Source organism: Dipodomys ordii, unplaced genomic scaffold, assembly GCF_000151885.1.
Source record: "Dipodomys ordii isolate 6190 unplaced genomic scaffold, Dord_2.0 Scaffold1000003805, whole genome shotgun sequence".
Classification (NCBI taxonomy): domain Eukaryota; kingdom Metazoa; phylum Chordata; class Mammalia; order Rodentia; family Heteromyidae; genus Dipodomys; species Dipodomys ordii.
In genome coordinates this window covers 24,375-43,394 of record NW_012287422.1, presented here as the reverse complement: position 1 = coordinate 43,394, position 19,020 = coordinate 24,375, and the positions used below count along the sequence as shown (strand labels likewise).

At 41.4% G+C, this 19,020-nt stretch overlaps 1 pseudogene; it reads left to right on the top strand.

Moving 5' to 3' along the window:
• The first annotated feature begins 8,031 nt into the window (after positions 1–8,031).
• LOC106002875 lies at positions 8,032–13,452 on the top strand (annotated as a pseudogene).
• Positions 13,453–19,020: the final 5,568 nt, after the last annotated feature.

Sequence of the window (19,020 nt, the reverse complement as noted above, 5' to 3'; positions counted from 1 at the left end):
GGACCTCTACAATGAAAACTTTAAAAACCTGAAAATGGAATTAAAAACAAAACTTAGGAAGTAGAAACCTTTCCCCCCCAAAAAAAAATGCTCCTGGATTGGAAGGAACAACATCTTGAAAATGGCAATATTTCCAAAGGCTATGTACAAATTCAATGCGGTACCTATCAATATTCTGACCTATATAGAAAAGGAAATCCAAAAATTCAAATGGAAGAATAAAAGACCCCAAATAGCAAAAATGAGTCCTTACAGAAAGAACATTGCTAGAGGAATATAAATACCAAACTTCAAACTCTACTACTAAGCCATAGTCACCAAAACGGCTTGGTACTGGTACAAGAACAGACCTAAGTACCAATGGAATAGAACTGAAAACCCAGAAATGAACCCACAGACTTTCAGCCATGTAATCTTTGATAAGGAACCTAAATAAATAGAATGGAAAAAAGACAGCCTCTACAGTAAATGGTGCTGGCAAATTTGGTTAATTGCCTGTAGAAAACTAAAGCTAGATCTTTATATATCACACTGCACCAGCATCAACTCCATATGGATCAAAGACCACAAAGTCAAAGCAGGCACTCTGAAAACATTATAGGGCGGAATAGGAGAAGCACTAGTTTTCCTTAGCACAGGCCAAAATTTTCTTAATAGAGACCCAGAAACACAACAAATCAAAGAAAATTTGGAGAAATAGGATTGAAAGAAGAAGCAGAGCTTCTGCATGGCAAAGGACATAGCTAGCAAGATCAATAGAAAGCCCACGGACTGGGAGAAGATTTTCACTAGCCATACAACAGATGAGGGTCTCATATCTAAAATACACATGGTACACAAAAAATTAAATCCCCCAACTACAAATCTTCAAAGAAACAACTGCCTGATTAAAAAGTGGACTAGAAACTTAAAGAGAAACTTCTCTGAAGAGGAAATGACCAATAGACCTCTGAAGAAATGCTCAACCTCCCTACCCATGAAAGAAATGCAAATGAAAACAATACTGAGATTCCACCTCACCCCAGTTAGAATGGCTATGATCAAGAACTCTAATAACACCAGATGCTGGAGGGGATGTGGCCAGAAGGGATCCCTACTACATTGTTGGTGGGAGTGTAAACTTGTTCCACCACTTTGGAAAGCAGTATGGAAGTTCCCCAAAGACTCCACATAGAGCTCCTCTCTGACCTAGAAATCCCACTTTTGGGCATTTACCCAAACGATCACAAACAAGGCTATTCTAAGGCTACCAGCACAACTATGTTTATTGCAGCATTATTTACCATAGCTAAGCTATAGAACCAACCCAGATGCTCCTCAGTAGATGAAAGAATCAAAAAATGTGTCATATATATACAATGGAATTCTATGCCTCCATCACAAAGAATGACATTGCCTCATTTGTGAGGAAATGGAAAGACTTGGAAACAATTATATTAAGTGAAGTAAGCCAGGTCCAAAGAAACATAGGTCCCATGGTTTCCTGTATTTGCAATAACTAGTATATGTTTGGGAGAAGCAGAAAAAGTCAAAAGCTATGTACACATGACCATACAAGATGATGTTAAGCGAAATGAACCCCAAGATGGAGACATAAATATCCTGTTTCTTGCTTGCTATTGTTTCTAAAGTATTTATAATGTACCATGTGAGTTTTTTGTTTCTTTTTATGTTCCTTCCCAGGGTATAACCCCTGTTTTCACAGTATTTGATGTCGGTGCCCTGCATCTTTTATATACACTTCTCTAATGCAGGGAGTGGAATGGAAAAAACAAAATGCTTAAATAAGGATACAGGTTGATCCACTGTAACAATGAGATGAACTTTACAACTTCAGTGGCAGGGGGTGGGGATGTGGGAGTTTGGGCAGTGTAGTTGTGGAGGTGTGAGGGAAGGGATGGTAGGGGAAAAACAAAGGTTTTGGCAAAAATGCTCGATAGGAAATGTACTCATTATCTTGATCATGTAATTCTAACCCCTCTGTACAGTATTCTTACAATCAAAATGTTCAAAAAAGAAATGTTCTCATAACATTGTGTATGTAACTGTATCTCCTCTGTACATTACCTTCATGGTAAAATTAAATTTAAGAAACAGCAAAGAAAAAACAGACAACACTTGTCACCATCTAACCAATAAGGGCTGAGCCTCATCCCCCTCATTCTCCTCTCTGATTAAGGTTATTTCTAACGTTCCTTAAATGGGAACAGGTTTCCCTTATTTGCAATAACTAGTGAATGTCTGAGACAAGCAGAAGCGGTCAGATAAGTAGATGTAAGTCTAAATGAACCCCAAGATAAGGATTCAATGTTTTTTTTGCTTTCTTGCGATTGTTTCTAACATATTTATAAATGATTTCCTTGTTGCTTTGTATGTCACTCCCTCATAGTATAACCCCTATTTTCACTGTACTTGATGTTGGTATAATTTGTGGAGGGGAAGGGAAAAAACGAATTGTTTTTAGGGATACAGGTAGACCCATGGCAACAATGAGATGTACAAGACGTTATGTCGAAAAAGGAACTTTACAACATTGGTGGAGGGGGCGGTGAGAGGGTGGAGGGGGGTGGGTGGGGGAGATGGGAAGGGATGGGAAGGGGAAACAAAGGAGGAGGCAACAATGCTTGATTAGAAATGTACTCATTACCCTCTCATGTAACCCCTCTATATGGTATTTTCACAATAAAATATATGTATACATATATTTAAAAACAAACATAAAAATCTGAACAGATGGTGCATCCAGCGCTGTTTCTGTCAAGCATGCTGCTGCCTTTTAAAACTACAGAATTTTAAGGAATCGTGGAGAAGCAGGGATCCCACTGAAAAGGAACTCTAACAAAATTAAAACTCCTTTCTAACATTGGCATTTTAGGACATTTCAGCCTCCTATGGGCAGATGACAGACTTACAGGAGTAAGAATGTGCATGTTCTGTGCAAATATTCTATGTGTCCTTAGCCACCATCTTGTCCTCCTCCACAATGTGCTGGCTCATGTTGTTCTACATAGTTAGAAGTTCTTTGAAAGTCAGAATCCAGTCAGCCAGTGACTTTTCTAGTTCCTGCATTTAAACACAAGAAAGAGGGTAGAAAGAAAGTCTTCACTCTATTTGATGTTGGTATAATTTGTGGAGGGAAGTGAAAAAACAAATCGTTTAACTAGGGATACAGGTGGCCCATTTTTAACAATGAGATGTTCAAGTCTTTATGTCGAAAAACGAACTTTACAACTTTGGTGTGTGGGGCGAGAATCGGGGGGAGGGGTGAGGAGGAGAGTATGGGAAGGGATGGGAAGAGGAAACAATGGAGGCAACAATGCTTAATAAGAAATGTACTCGTTATCTTGCCCATGTAATTGTAAATCCTCTGTACGGTATTCTCACAATAAAAAAATAAAATATAAAAAAGAAAGCCTTCAACTCTAGCTGATGCTGTTCCCATACCTGTAAGATTATCCTTTGATTAGACTCAAGGGGAGGAGGACCAGTCAAGGAAAGGGACCATAGGAATGAAGACCTACCTTGGTGGCCAGCCTCAAACCAAGTTGCTCTGAAAAGAACATTCCTTCCTGCTTTCCTTTTCATTGCCTCAGTATTTCTCTAATGTTTATACAACTCACTCTGATTTAAAATATAGGTCAACACCTCAATTTAGAGAACAGTGAAGTTAATATTTAGTTAAAATATATTTAATAATGCCATATGTATTTAAAAGGTGTAAATAGGTGGCATCTTCTTTTAAAAATCTGATGAATGCAGTGCTGAAATCGTCATCACATGCAATTTTTCTTCAACTGGCATTATATTTTGGCTAACTTTTAAAATGAAAAAGTGTAAAAAAATTTTAAAAATATAATTAGTACAGATTTATCAGCAAAACATCTGTCTGTGGATACATAATTTGTTGGTTTCTCTATATTTCTTTGTGGTGGCTATCAAACAGAATTTTAGGAAAACATAGGCAAGCTATCAGTAGCAATACCCTTGATGAGATTTGGGTTCTATTTAATTTTTTGTGCTGATCCTGGGAATTGCACTCATTGCCTGTGCACTGTCCCTAAGCTTTTACTGCTCGAGGCTACTACTCTAAAACTTGGGCCATAGTTCTACATCCATATTTTTGGTTTTTAATTGGAGATAAGACTCACAGACATTCTGTCATTGGGTCCAACTTCAAACCAAGTTTCCTATATCTCAGGCTCCATAATAGCAAGGATTATAACCGTGAGCCACTGTTAGCCACATTGTGTCTTTTTTAGAAACAGCTGTAAATAATAATAATAGAAAACTATCACTATAACTAAAGGCTCAAACCTGTAATCCCCTAGCTATTTCAGAGGCTGAGATCTATAGGATCATAGTTTAAAGCTAGACTGGTCAGATAATTCAGAGTTTTTTAATTTTTTTAACCTGCTGGCCCCAGAGCTTAAATTCAGGCTTTGGCACTGTATATGAGTTGCTTTTCATTAAGGCTAGTGTTCTACCTCTTGAGCCACAGTGATACTTGCAGCTTTTCCTGAGTAGTATATTAGAGGGAAGAGGTAAGGAGATTGCCCAGTCTGGCTCCAAACTACCACCTAAAATCCTAAGCCTCCAAAGTAGCAAATCAGATATTATTATTTTCAACTAAGCAGCAAAAATAAACAGAATGGAGGTATGGTTCAAGTGTTAGAGTTTCAGCCTTGCATGGAAAAAGTTAAGGAAATTTAAGCCCCAGTACTGGCATATATGCGCACAAAAGCATGTAGATACAGACATACACAGGGTCCTATACTCAATTCCCCGGGATGAAAAAAAGATTAAAATATTAAATTAAATTATAAGGACAAAAATAAGTAATTTAAACGGTATTTTTAAAAAAAACAAAACACTATGATAGCCAGGTGCTGGTGGCTCATGCATTTAACCCTAGCTTCTCAGGAGGCTGAAATCTGAGGATAGTGTATCAAAGCCAGTCCAGACAGGAAAGGTCCATGAGACTCTTATCTTCAATAATCCACTCAAAAACCTTGAAGTAGTGCTGTAGCTAAAGTTGTGTAGTGCTAGTCTTGAGCTGGAGACCATAGGTATTGAGCCCAGGCCTACAGTTGAATCCCATGACCAAGAAAAAACAAACAAACAAATAGAAAATAAAAAAACTGCCATAGCTGAATTGTGACTTAGGTGTTAGAATACTTTCTTCCCATAAACGAGGTATGAGTTCAATCCCCAGTGTTGTTCATACCAAAACAACCCAATAAAAGCACACCAATAACTAACCAAAAATATATCATACTTTTTAAAGAAGATTAAAACTTACAAAAATAATTGAAGTAGAGCTAACATTTGACTCCTATCCTATTAAACACCAAAAAAGAAAAAAAAAGGCAGAACTTGAGCTGAGGCTCAATAGCCTGCTAGCTTTGAAATAAAAACAAAATACCAAAAACAAAACAACCCTCAGAGAGAGTCCACAGGCCCTGAATTCAAGCCTCTCCCAACCCCCAAAAGAAAAAAACCCTCAGGAGTTGAGTTTTTATTCCTGCAAGCTTTGAGCAAAATCAAAATCCAAAAATCTTATGGACAGTGAAGTAGTGTGGCATAAACTGTAGAGCCTGCTAGTTTTGATCTAAGAAAACAAGCCAGGTTTCTGTGGCTCATGCCTGTAATACTCGCTACTCAGGAAGCTTCCCACAATGGGAAGCCAGTCCAGGCTGAAAAGTCCCCTGGTGACTGTTTTTTTCCAATTAAGTGGAAGTGGCACTGTGGCTGAAAGTGGCAGTGGGCCTGCTTTGACCCTGACAGACAATACCTAGGCACTGAGTTCAATCCCCACAACTGACAAAATAAATAAATAAATACTGAGTGAGAATAGCTAGGCCCTGATAATAAAGGACATGTACTTTAAAAAGGGGAGAAGGCAAATCAAATAAATGAAAAGGTGCAAAAATGAGCATATTAAAGATTTCTAAATCATGGCTCAAAACTGCAATCTTACTTGCTCAGATTGCTGAAAACTAAGGATTGTGTTTCAAAGCCATCCTGGGCAGAAAGTACAGGAGACTTATTTTACTGTGTTCAGTCCTGGGGCTTGAACTTGCTATGATTTCCTTATGGCTAGAGGTCTACTTCTTCCTACCTATTGGTGGTTAATTAGAGATAATTTTCTCATTGATTTTCTTGCCCAGATTGGCTTCGAACCATGATTCTCAGATTTCAGTCCTCCCTGTAATAATCTTGGCTTGCTGTTGATATTCTAATCTCCTAGTAACCACAGGAAAAGCAGAAGCTGAGCTGTGGCTCAACTAGTGAAACCTGCCACCATTAAGATAAAAATAAATAAAACCTCAAGGAGAGTCATCAGGCCTTAATTTCAAGACCTAACAACCAGCACTCAATTAAAAAAAAATAAAAAAAAGAACCTCAGTCACCATTACCTGAGTTTGAGCCCTAGAAGAAGAGCTACAAAAAAGAGAACCAGCCTGTAGTTTACCTGTGGTAAAATTTGTAAAGCAGGGTAGTTTCAAGAGGAAAGAAAAAACTAAGCATGAAAGCTAGCCCCTAAGAACAATTGTCAAAAAAAGAAATAATAAATAACCTGAAAAGGTGAAAGAAAAGGTAATTAAAGATTTTTAAATGTTGACTCACACTTATAATCCTGAGTGCTAAAGTCACTGAAGTCTGAAGATCATGGTTCAAAGCCATCATGGGCATTGAAGTCCATGAAACTTGCTTCAGTTTGTTCAGTCGAGGGACTTAAATTTGAAGTGTTTTGCTCATGGCTAAAGCTCTACTGTCTTCTGCCTATTAGTGGTTGATTGGAGGTAAATCTCATAGACTTTCCTGCCCAGGTTGACTTTGAATAGTGATCCTCAGATTGCAAGCCCCACTGTACTGCCCTTGACTACCCATGGGACTCTTGTCTCATATTAAACACTTAAAAAAGGCAGAATTTGAGCTGTGGTTCAAGTAGTAGAGCCTTCTACCTTTCAGTTAAATAAGTAAATCAATAAAACCTCAGAAAGAGAGGGGCAGAATGAGAGTGAAAGACAGGAAATCCTACACTCATCAAAAGTAGAGAAATGTAAATATCACCCGTTGTGGAAGAAATAAATTGTATTGTCAAAGCATACAGAATTCACAAAGTTTATAGTCCATGATAATGATAATTTGACTTGTGAAGGTTAAAATATGTTTGCAATTTCAACTAAATATCACTATTCCACAATTCTGTGAAATAAGAGAAATTAAGGTAATCACCTAATCTCAATAATAATAAAAACTTCAGAAAGAGTCACCAGGCCTTAATTTCAAGCCTTAAGTCACTAACCTGCCCCAACTCAGACCAAAAAAAAAAGACACTCTGACCAGGACCTGAGTTCTTACACTAGGAGCAGAAGCCAAATGAAACAAAAAGTAGACTGTAGTAGTCCTATGGCTCAAGTAATAAAGCAAGCTACTTTTAAGAGGAAAGAAAAAACCTGAGTATGAAGGCTAGATCCTAAGCCCCTGATTTTTCCCATAATGGAAAGTGGATCAATCATGGAATCCAACAGTTTGTGCTTGCTCTTGGGATCACACCTGAAAATGCCCCTTCAGTTCTAGACCCTCCAATCAAAAATGGACGGTAGGCTTGTTCTGGGCTTCTGGCAAACAAGGACCTTGTGCAGAGGAAGTTCCTCCTCTTCTTTTCTGGATCCCAGGGTTCAGCCTCTCTTGTGAGTCAGAGTGGGGAGTGGATGGCAGGTTGACCAGGTGATCCAAATAGAGTGGGAGATGTGCTAATAGACTTGCAGCTGGCAGCTGGATTCCAGGGTAGGTAGGAACTGGTAGGGCCCTCTGATTACCCAGCAATAGGGCGATTGAGTTGGAGCACCTGCTGGCTCCACCTATAATCAAGTCCGCCCCACCTCCTCTGCCCCTGTAACAATCAGAGGTATAAATGGGGATCTGAGTTCACTCTGTCAGATTCCTGCTTCCCAGCTCTACTTGTTTGCCTCTGTGAGCACCACTGCTGAAGACATACATCCATCTGCTCTGCAGCCCTGCACCATGAGGGAGATTGTGTACATACAGGCAGGCCAGTGTGGCAACCAGATTGGCACAAAGGTGAGCATGGCAATGGCCTAGGACCCAAGTCTCAAATTTAGGGGAAGGAGAAGGAGGACGGGTTGGAGTGTGGAGGTGGTGGTGGTCATGGCTAGGCTGAAGTAGGTGGGGCTCCATAGTGGTCCCTAAGCTTCTGCAAATGAAGTCCCCCAGAGAGCTTCTCCAATTTCCCTAATTTGTGTGCCCCTGGTGGGTGTGGTTTTTAAACAAGGCTGGGGTGGTTTCAAATCCCTTGCATGTCTTAGTCTTACCTGAGACTCAAGTCTTTGTATTTAGTTTCCTGGGAATAGACTAATGCACATTTGGTCTGGTTTGAATGCAAGGAATGCAGTGTTTTTGAGCTGAAAGATACAGACAATTCCATTTGTGTCAACTGATGAGTGTCAGATAATTGTGAACAGGTCTTCTACCTTAATGCAAACTTCTCTGAGTTTCATGCCCCACCTCAGCTTCCTTAAGTTGGGTGTTTTCTAAATCATTGGTTGTTGTGTATGCTCTGAGGACACTTGGGGTTCTGAAGACCCTTCTTACTGAGTGTTCAAGTTACTGCTTTGGCAATTTCATGTCCATGTAAGGCCAGTTACTCGTCACAGAATACAAACAGAATATGGTACTGCATAAGATGGAATACTCATAGGAGAACACAGACGTCTTCTATTCAGCCAGATAACAAAGAGATTAAGAAAACTAAAATACCACCCATTTCTGTGCTTTTTTTAATTTAGAAAATGTAATTATTTTTTACAAATATATTTGTGTCAACAGGACATGGGTTTCTTATAGTTACTTTAAAATGCATTGTTTGGACAGTTGATATTCTAGGTCATAATACACTTCTATTTCCATCTCAGTTTTGGGAAATGATAAGCGATGAGCATAATATTGATTGCACTGGCAACTACTATGGAGACAGCCATTTACAGCTGCAGAGAATCGAGGTGTATTACAATGAGGCAACTGGTGAGTGTCTCCCATCTGGTTTCCCATACGGTGGCAAAATAGTTCCCAGGGGAATACTAATGAAAAGGAAGGAGTTCCTGCCTTTCTTATGGTAGTATTGTAGTTTTAATTTGGGACCTTGATCTTATAAGTCAAGTGCTGTACCCAACTGAGCCACTCCACCAGATACTTTGTTTTAATTTTTGAGTATACTCTTGTGAATTACCCCAGGAAAACCTTATACCTGAGTTCCCCCTACCTCTACTTGCTGACTAACCACACCTGGATTTTTTTTTCCGGTCATGGAGCTTGAAATCTGGGCCTAGGCAATGTCGCTCAGCTCTTCAGCTCAAGGCAAGCGGCTCTACCACTTAAGCCACAGTGCCACTTCCAGTTTTCTGGTGTTTTATTGGAGATAAGAGTTTGCCGGCTTTTTATGCCCTGGTTGGCTTTGAACCGTGATTCTCTGATCTCAGCCTTCTGGGTAGCTAGGATTAAAGGCGTGAGCCCATTTCACGCAATTAAAAATGAGACTAAATATGTATTCTAAAACAATTGATAAAATATAATATAATCCAGTGCAATTTGGTTGTATGCTGATCATCCTAAGCTCAAGGCCTGGGCACTGACTATGAGCTTCTTTTGTTTTGGGTAGTTTCTTGGAGATGAGTCTCCCAGACTTTCCTGCCCCAGCTGACTTCAATCTGCGATGCTAAGGTCTCATCTCAGATTTTTGAGTAGCTAGAATTACACCCGTAAGCAAGCAGAGCCCAGTTACATTGCCTCTTTAAAATATAGATTAAATTTCTAAAACAATATTTTGAAAAAGAAAATTTTAAAAATTTTAAAGAGGGATGTTCAGTCACTAATATATATGAGAATAGTCCAAATCACAAAGCATAAATAAAGTGTCTTACCCTGAAATCTATAACATTTCTGGTCTTGAGCATTTTGAATATGAATACTTAGCCAACAATAAATTATTTTAAAGGTGTTTAAAGTAAGAAAACATTCTTTTGATGTAGAAAAACCCAATACTAATTTGTAAACATTGCTTTTAAATGATTCATATTGTCTTTCCTAACATAAACAGCCTAATTGAAGTCTACAAAGTAGATTTTCAGTTTTTGCAACTGTCAATGTAAAGATCATTTAATTTTATATTGAGTTTCCATTCTACATTATTTTATACAAACAGAATCGTGGATAATTGGCTTTCCTATGTATTAATCCAATGAACAAGTACAAACAAAAGTACAAAGCTATTTAATTTGAGTTTTATAGATCCATATTTTCGGATGTCCTCACCTTGGTTGAGAGTGGTTGGGTTGGATTGTGTCACTCCTATGAACAGAATTTTAGGTTGTGTCTTTATTAGATCCTGTATATCCAGCAGGATGGCCAGTTTTCTTCATGTGAATGTTTAGGGAGGGGGTATTCTAAAAATGGTGTTTACATCATGTTAACTGCTTTCCCTTGGGCCAAATCAGGATAAATGGGAAATTGCAAGTCATTGCTCAAGGTTGCTCTGAGTATTTGAATACAAGGATGTGTGCTATTTGGTAACCATTATTGAAACATTATAAGACAAGAAATATATATTGTATAAATGTTTTCTCCAGGAAAGCCTTACACTTGAATTCACCTACATCTACTTGGTGAATAGCCATACCTGTCTTTTTTTTTGGCGTTGGGGTGTCGGTCATGTGGCTTCGACTTTGGGCCTAGGCACTGTCCCTCAACTCTTCAGTTCAAGGCAAGCAGCTCTACCTCTCGAGCCACAGTGCCATTTCTGGTTTTCTGTTAGTTTATTAGAGATAAGGGTCTTAAGGACTTTTCCTGCCCCAGCTGGCTTTGAAGAGTGATCCTCTGATCTCAGCCTCCAGAGTAGCTAGGATTATAGGCATGAACCTGGTTCATTTCTTGAGAAAGGTAATTGGGGAAGAGAAGGGATAGTGGGAGAACAACAAAGTAGGGCACAACAATTTTTGACAAGAATGTTCTCATTTCTCTACTCATGTAACTAACTCCTCTATACAGCACCTTCACAATTAACTAAAATTAACAAAAAAAGAGAAAGTTTCTTGCTGATAGACACTGGTAACTCATTCCTGTAATGCTGGCTACTTACAAGGCTAAGATATGAGGTTCATGGTTCAAATCTTGCCTGAGCAGAAAAGTCCCTGAGACTCTTATCTCCAATAAGAAAACTGAAAGTGGGGTTGTGGCTCAAGTGATAGAGTGCTAGCCTTGAGCTGGAGAGCTGAGGGACAGTGTCCAGGCCCAGAGTTCAAGCCCCATGATGAACCACAAAAAAAGGTGTTGGCACCTTTCTTTTGCATCATTAGACTCAAAGCCTGATGCTCATCTTTGCCTCCTGTGTAGCTGAGATTTCAGCCACCATGCCCAAAGCAAAGGAATGAATATTCAATGGAAATAGACAACTGCAAACATCCTTAAAGTTGCTGAAGCCCCTTGCATGGGGATTCATGCTCAAGATATCTTTTCTGTTTCCATGTCTCAAATGCTGTAATTTTTGTAATGAATGCTGAGAGTCACTTAGAATCATAAGCTCTGCCCCCTAAGTTCCTTGTCAAGTATAGGCCTAAGTCAATTCTTTTTCTCACAGGCAACAAATATGTTCCTCGGGCCATCATGGTGGACCTAGAGCCTGGAACATTGGACTCAGTGAGATCGGGACCATTTGGCCAGAGCTTTAGGCCAGACAACTTCATATTTGGTAAGTCGTCATGGTCCATGGGTCCTAACATCCAGGCACTCCAGTGCTGGGCTGAGCCTTTATCCATCTAGATATTGTCCTCACCTAACCAATCTATTCCAGTCCACGGGAATCATGCCCCTGGCCTCTCAGACAGCTCAGATCAGTGCAACTCTGCAAGCCCTCCATGACAAAGAAGCCTCTGAAGGGAAAGAGCAGCAAGTAGAGAAAGCCACCAACAAGGTTTCAGCACTGCTGGTCATTTTAAAGGCCTGGCAATAACAGAACCACTTCAGGACACCAGAAATCAAAGCACAGCTATGTGTGAGCAAGGTGCAGACAAGTGCCTGCAGTTTAGCTTCCCTCTGACCACACTCTGTGAAAGTAACTATATTTCCAGTATTGAGGCAGGCTCGGTTCTTCATTTCTAGAAGTACTCTATTTGGGTTAAAATGTATTTTCCTTCACACTGTCTACTTTTCTTTAGAACCTGGGTGATTTGTAGGGTCCCAGATACATTGAAAACATTTCCTTTATCTAATGTAATAGCAAAGGTTAGCTCAGAAGAGTCCTATTGTCTTCACAATAGGACAGGCACAGTTATTTTTCTTGGAGTGTGTCTCTCATCATGTCTTTGTGTCTGATAGGCCAGAGCGGGGCAGGCAATAACTGGGCAAAAGGCCACTACACGGAGGGAGCCGAGCTGTTGGAATCGGTGCTGGATGTGGTAAGGCGGGAGTCAGAAAGGTGTGACTGTCTCCAGGGCTTCCAGCTGGCCCACTCCCTGGGAGGTGGCACTGGATCAGGTATGGGCACCCTGATTCTCAACAAGATCCGAGAGGAGTATCCAGACCGCATCATGAACACCTTCAGCGTCATGCCCTCCCCCAAGGTGTCAGACACCGTGGTCGAACCTTACAATGCGATCTTGTCTGTCCATCAGTTGGTGGAAAATGCAGATGAAACTTTCTGCATCGACAATGAGGCCCTGTATGACATCTGCTTCCGCACCCTGAAGCTGCCCACACCCAGCTATGGAGACCTGAACCACCTGGTGTCAGCCACCATGAGTGGAGTCACCACCTGCATGCGCTTCCCGGGCCAGCTGAATGCAGACCTGCGCAAGCTAGCCGTGAATATGGTGCCCTTCCCCCGCCTACACTTCTTCATGACTGGCTTTGCACCCTTGACCAGCCGGGCCAGCCAGCAGTACCATGTTCTCTCAGTGCCCGAGCTCACCCAGCAGATGTTTGATGCCAAGAACATGATGGTCGCCTGTGATCCCCACCATGGTCGTTACCTGACAGCAGCTGCCATCTTCCGAGGCCGCATGTCCATGAAGGAGTTGGATGAGCAGATGTTCAACATGCAGAACAAGAACAGCAGCTACTTTGCAGACTGGATTCCCAACAATGTGAAGACAGCTGTATGTGACATCCCCCCGCGTGGCCTCACAATGTCGGCCACCTTCATCGGCAACAACACTGCCATCCAAGAACCCTTCAAGCGCACCTCAGAGCAGTTCAGTGCCATGTTCCGGCGCAAGGCATTCTTGCACTGGTACACGGGAGAAGGCATGGATGAGATGGAGTTCACTGAGGCTGAGAGCAATATCAACGACCTGGTGTCCGAGCCAGCAGTGCCAAGATGCCACCGCTGATGAACAGGGGGAATTTGAAGAAGACTTTGTGGAGGAAGAAATTTAAGACTTCCCATTGGTAGCTATGCAACAGGACTGGACTGTCAGAGCCTGCCTACTACTTCTCAAATGAATGGTGCTTTCCTGAGCTCTAGTTGTCGTGCAGTGAGGTCCCTGCTGTGTATCATCATGCACAGCCTTTCCAGTCAGGAACTCACTGATGGTGAATGTAAAAATGCAGATTTCTTTTAAATAGTATTATTTTAAAGCCTTATTTATATAAATAAAGTATACATTTTGTACTCTTGATTCCTTATTCTTCTTTAGAATCCCTTTTTTTCTTTCAATGTATTTGAAATATAAAGTGGGCCAGCAGAATTTAATCTTATTAATATAGGAATGGTGCTCAAGAGGAATTTCAAATTCATGGCGTTCCTACTATTTTGAAGAGGAAGATGACAAGTGCCAATGTTGTTTATTTTCCCTGGCCCAGTTTTAAAGTTAGCAGTATCTCAATAACATGCAGTAGCATAAAAACAGTTTGAAGAGAAAGTAAACCAGATCCAGATGTTACAATTTTCCTAGTAACAAGGTGATTTTTGGAGTACTGAAGGAATTGATGTTCAAGACTTGTCTGGGCACTGAGGTAGCAGGCCTCTTCCTCCTTTATTCTGACACAGGACTTGCTTATCCTGCCACCTAGTATGCATTCCTCTTTGGGAATGGGACCACAAAATGCAGGTATGAATACTGGCCATTAAGGATCTACTTCTCCTTCAGACAACCACAGGTTCTGGTCTCATGCCCCATCAGAGGGATTTCATTCACATTCCCCAGAAACAGTAGCAGGAACCCCAATCCCTGTGCTTACAGTTCAGTTGGCAGCGAAGCAGCACTCACAAGATGAGTGCAAGATCCTGGTTGCCAGGGTAGTTTCTCAAGGTATCTGGCAGCTCTAAGGACAGAAATGAATCTAGCTGTTTGAGGGAGTGAGAAGCTGACCAGTCCCATAGCGTATCAATATCTGCTTGATTGAGTACTTCCAAGTCAATGAGTGGAAGCGAGACATGGCCCAATGACCCATTCTCATACTCATTTTCCAGCATTCGAGGCTGTCTGAGGCCCACAGGGGGTTGTAAGGGAAAAAGATTCAGCCTGTTGGGTATGTTTACTTTACATGAGTGAGACAGAAATCTCAATTGCTTAGAACCTACACAATGGCCAGGAAGAGGGTGAGCACTTCTGTTTTCACCAGAGGCCAAAATCATTCACTAGTTCTTTTTGCCAGAATCTTTCATTCTTCTTGCAGTGAGGCTCCAGGTACGTTGTCTGTGTCAGGCATTCCTCCATGGCCACCAATAACTTGTAAGAGCCCCTTTTTCTCCAGAAACAGGACCTATGGGAATGCAGCAAATTTTAGGACACTCTAAGGAAAGACACTACTGGGTGACGTGCAAGTTCCTTGTTTCTAGTAAAGTTGGGAGATAGTAAGTCCCCTAAGCATTCCTATACCAGGCCTGAGGTTGGGGTAGGGTGGGGAGGAGTGGGGTAGAGATCTTTAAGCCAAGTTGGTCTCACTCAGCAGAAAGTAAACTGCCAGAGAGACTGTTCTGTGACTAGAAGCCCCAGGGCAGATCAAAGTGCAAATAGCTTCCAATGTGGGAGTCCTAGGGAGTAGGTATGGGCCAGCAAATTGACATCCCTGGGTCTCTAGTCCTGGAACAGACCAGGTTGGATGACTCCAAATCCTCTCAGGCTGCTGGGTCTGAACTGAAGGCAGGCCTGGCCAAGGCACTCTCATTCCTCAGTGGGTTAAGGATTGAGGCCAAGCTGTGGTGGAGGCCCCACCCAGCCTATTTACCAGTGTTTGACTAAGAACAGTTTTGTTTTCTCTTAAGTGCCGGTTTTTGAGTCTTTTCTGGTGGCTTTGGCTTATTTCTTTACACTTTTGAAGAAGTAGTTCTTGGTTAATAATTAATGACTTATGCCTCATCCCTCAGAAAACTCCTGTTGATAATTTTACCAGTAGATTATCATGTATTTCTCAGACATGGCTTTTGTTTTCTCCTAGCCAGAGCTCTGCACTAATTGCCACACAAGCTAATGTTGAGGTGACTCCTATAGACAGGGTGATTATTTTGTCCAAATGCTAAGTGCAGCATCTCCCTTATTCTCATGTGCTTTGGTAATTGTATCAAATAATTGAGTCCTTGACTAGTCTAATCAAAGCTCTGGCTGAAGATGCAGCTCAGTGGTAGAGTACATGCCTGGCAGGCACAAGGCTCTCAGTTCAGTCCCCAGTACCAAAAGGAGGAAAGGTAACAAATGTTAGGCTCTAGAGATGATATATTAGGAGTCAAGGCAAAACACCCAGTTTGGCATTGAGGAGTTGTGTCATGAGGGAACACTGGTAGAATATTTGTAGGTGGAAAGAAGAGAGCCCCTTGATATGTGCACCCTTTTAGAAAGCAGAGGTAGGAATGGGGGATGAACCTCTGGTAGAGAGCCTAGGCCATCGAAGGAAGAAGCCGTGACATGTATGTTGCCCTAATGGGACCAGAGTCTAAAGTGGCACCACCATACCAGCCATGGCTCAACAAGAACAGGTTTGTCAGAAGGACCTTCTTGCATTGGAGAGATGTCCTTTGACCACTTTGGCCTTGTTAATCATATTTCCTTATGCTGTTTTCTTTTTCCTTCCTACTTGTCATACCTATAGCAGATCCTATCCAGGAGACCCATTCTCTCTAATCTCATTCTCTAAATGTCTCCCAGTTTATAGCTGTACATATCCTAGACCAAAAAAGTAGGGGGTGGATTTTCTGTCAGACCTAGATTGAAACTGAAAGGTATTTTTGAAGTAGACTTTGACAAAGTTCTGATATTGACATCGTTGTGTTGATAAGTCCTGGAACTTAGACCAGCTTCTGGTCTAATTCTGAGGTGACAGTGGAAGAGAACTGGTGATAGGAAATCACCGACCAATGTGATTTCAAACCCTTGACAGGTACATCTCCATTCATGGATGTGCTATCAGCCAACATACAGATGTCTGTTAAGGAGTGATGGCTGGGAAAAGGAAATTTATTGGTGACAAAGGAGACCAGCCTTTGGACAAGTGGTTGCCTTTAAGTGTGAGGCAAACAAAGAGTGCCTACGGATACAGAGATATTTTCAGGAAGCAAGACAGCTTCACCCACATCTTGTTATCCACAAAATCATCTGAGAATAACTCTGTAAACCCAGAGGTGAGAGACATGTGCTTTGTGCTTCTGCACCACTGCTTTGCTGCGTGGCTCTTTATGCTCTTCTGAAACCTCCTTCTCAGCTGGCCCACAATGTGACCAGGAGGTGGGAAGTGGAGGGAACTTGGCAGCTTGGCTGCTAATCACTCTGGCCACACTGACATGGGGCAGTACGTATGTGATGGACATCTGCTCCATGCTAGTGGTATGCGACCAGTGGGAGCTTTGGCTCTTACTAGGAGAAGGTAAGAGTTCCTCTTTCCTTGGGCCAACTCCCAGGTCAGGATGTCTTCATCTGCAGAGGCTGGAACTTTGCCATAGCTCTGATCTTCACAGATTTCTTTCTGTTTATCAATTTTCTCGTTCTTTTTTTGTTTCTTTCTTTCTTTTCTTTGTTTCTTTCTCTCTCTCTGTCTCTTTCTCTTTCTTTCTTTATCTCTTTCTTTCTTTATCTCTTTGTTCCTTTCTTTCTTTCTGTCTTTCTTTTTTTTGTTCTTTTTCCAGACATGGGTCTTGAACTCTAGGCCTAGGAACTTTCGCTCAGCTCTTCAGCTCAGGAGTAGCTCTTGAGCCATAGTGCCACTACCAGTTTCCTGGTGGTTTATTAGAGATAAGTATCTCAAGGGCTTTCCTGTCCAGGCTGGTTTTTAACTCCCATACTCAGATCTCTGCCTCCTGAGTAGCTAGGTTGACAGTCAGGGGCCATTGGTGCCTGGCTTGACAGGTTTCTTATTTGTGCAAGATAACAATGGCCATGTTCTGCCCTGTGAGGAGGTTTCTTGTCATCCTACAACACTGATGGTCTTAGTGTTGTGGCCAAGCAAACAGCAAGGGGGCTTTCTATGCATGCACATTGACTAGTATCTGAAAAGGCAGCTTGCAATATCCAGGAAGGCTCCAGGATTGCATACATCTCAACTTGCACTGGGCATTACCAAATTTTAAGTTCTAGTGTTGGTTCTTTTCCTTTGTACACAGCTTGAGTAGGTTGTTTCCAGATGCCTGTCATTTAACTCAGTTACTCAATTAACTCATCTGTTCTTTCTATGAGTCTGACTTAAATGATTGCTTATCAGAGGCCAATAACTGATTTAAGGCTAAATGAAACACAGCAAGTGCTCAGGCATGTTGACTAAGAGGGCTATATAGATAATGTACAGCTGCATGGTACTTGTGTTGTACACTTCTCATATCTTCACCAAATTCTAAATATTTCTTTTTTTTGGGGGGGTCCGGTTGTGGGGCCTGAACTCTGGACCTGGGCGCTATCCCTCACCTCTTCTGCTCAAGGCTAACACTCTACTACTTGAGCCACAGCGCCACTTCTGGTTTTTTTCTTTTTGCTTATGTGGTGCTGAGGAATCGAACCCAGGGCCTCATACATGCAAGGCAAGCGCTCTACCACTGAGCCACCTTCCCAGCCCCACTCTAAATATTTCTTATAGAGAAGAAAGAAGACATACATTTTTGGCTTCTTTGCATAGGTATCTGAATCCAGCTAATGAGCACATCTTACATTTGTTGGTTTTTTTTTTTTTGTAGTTTATGGTTTGATTGAACTCAAAGCCTCATACATGCTAGGCATGCACTCTACCACACCTCCAGCCCCCTTCTTGTTTTAAGTATTTTAAGTAATTTTTGGGCATTGCTCTTCCCTCACATACACCTCCCTCAGAGCTGGGATTGCAGGCATGAACGACCTAGCCAGAAGTATTTGTTGAGATAAGGTCTTCTTGCTAACACTTTGCCTAGACTAGCCTTGGACCTCAGTCTTCCCCAGCTCTGTTATTCCACAGAATAACATACCTTTGGTTTAAAATGTTGTAATCCCGTTATTATTCTGGGTTCTCTAATTGGAGTTTTGTGGTATAGTACTAGAAGGCAGTGCCTTCTTACTTGACTTGAAATTATAAGCCTTAATCAGTGGACATAATTCTGCTCTAGACTATCAGAACCTCATATCAATGTGTGGACACTGCTGATTGTTGAACCATAATTCAGAATATGTTGCATGATTTTAAACCTCACTTTTTACATACACATGGGCACGCACACACACACACACACACACACAAACACATACGCACACACCATTGTCTTCTCTGGTGACTTTGTATATTTTCTGTGAGACCACCTGTGTTCTCTCCTGTGCATCTTGGAGCTTCTCTCACCAATCATGCTATTCTGCAGCCTGTTCCCTCCTACACTGTCCAGTCTCTGACCTTGACAGAGGCTGAGGCTTTGTAGTACTGGGATTAGAAAAAGAGAAAAGATAGATACACACATTTAAGCACAAACCTTATCTCTTGCACTTTTAGGTGATTTTAGATGCATGTTTTCATCAGATCCTCACTCCTACTTCTTCTACCAGCCTCCCACTGCCATGTTCT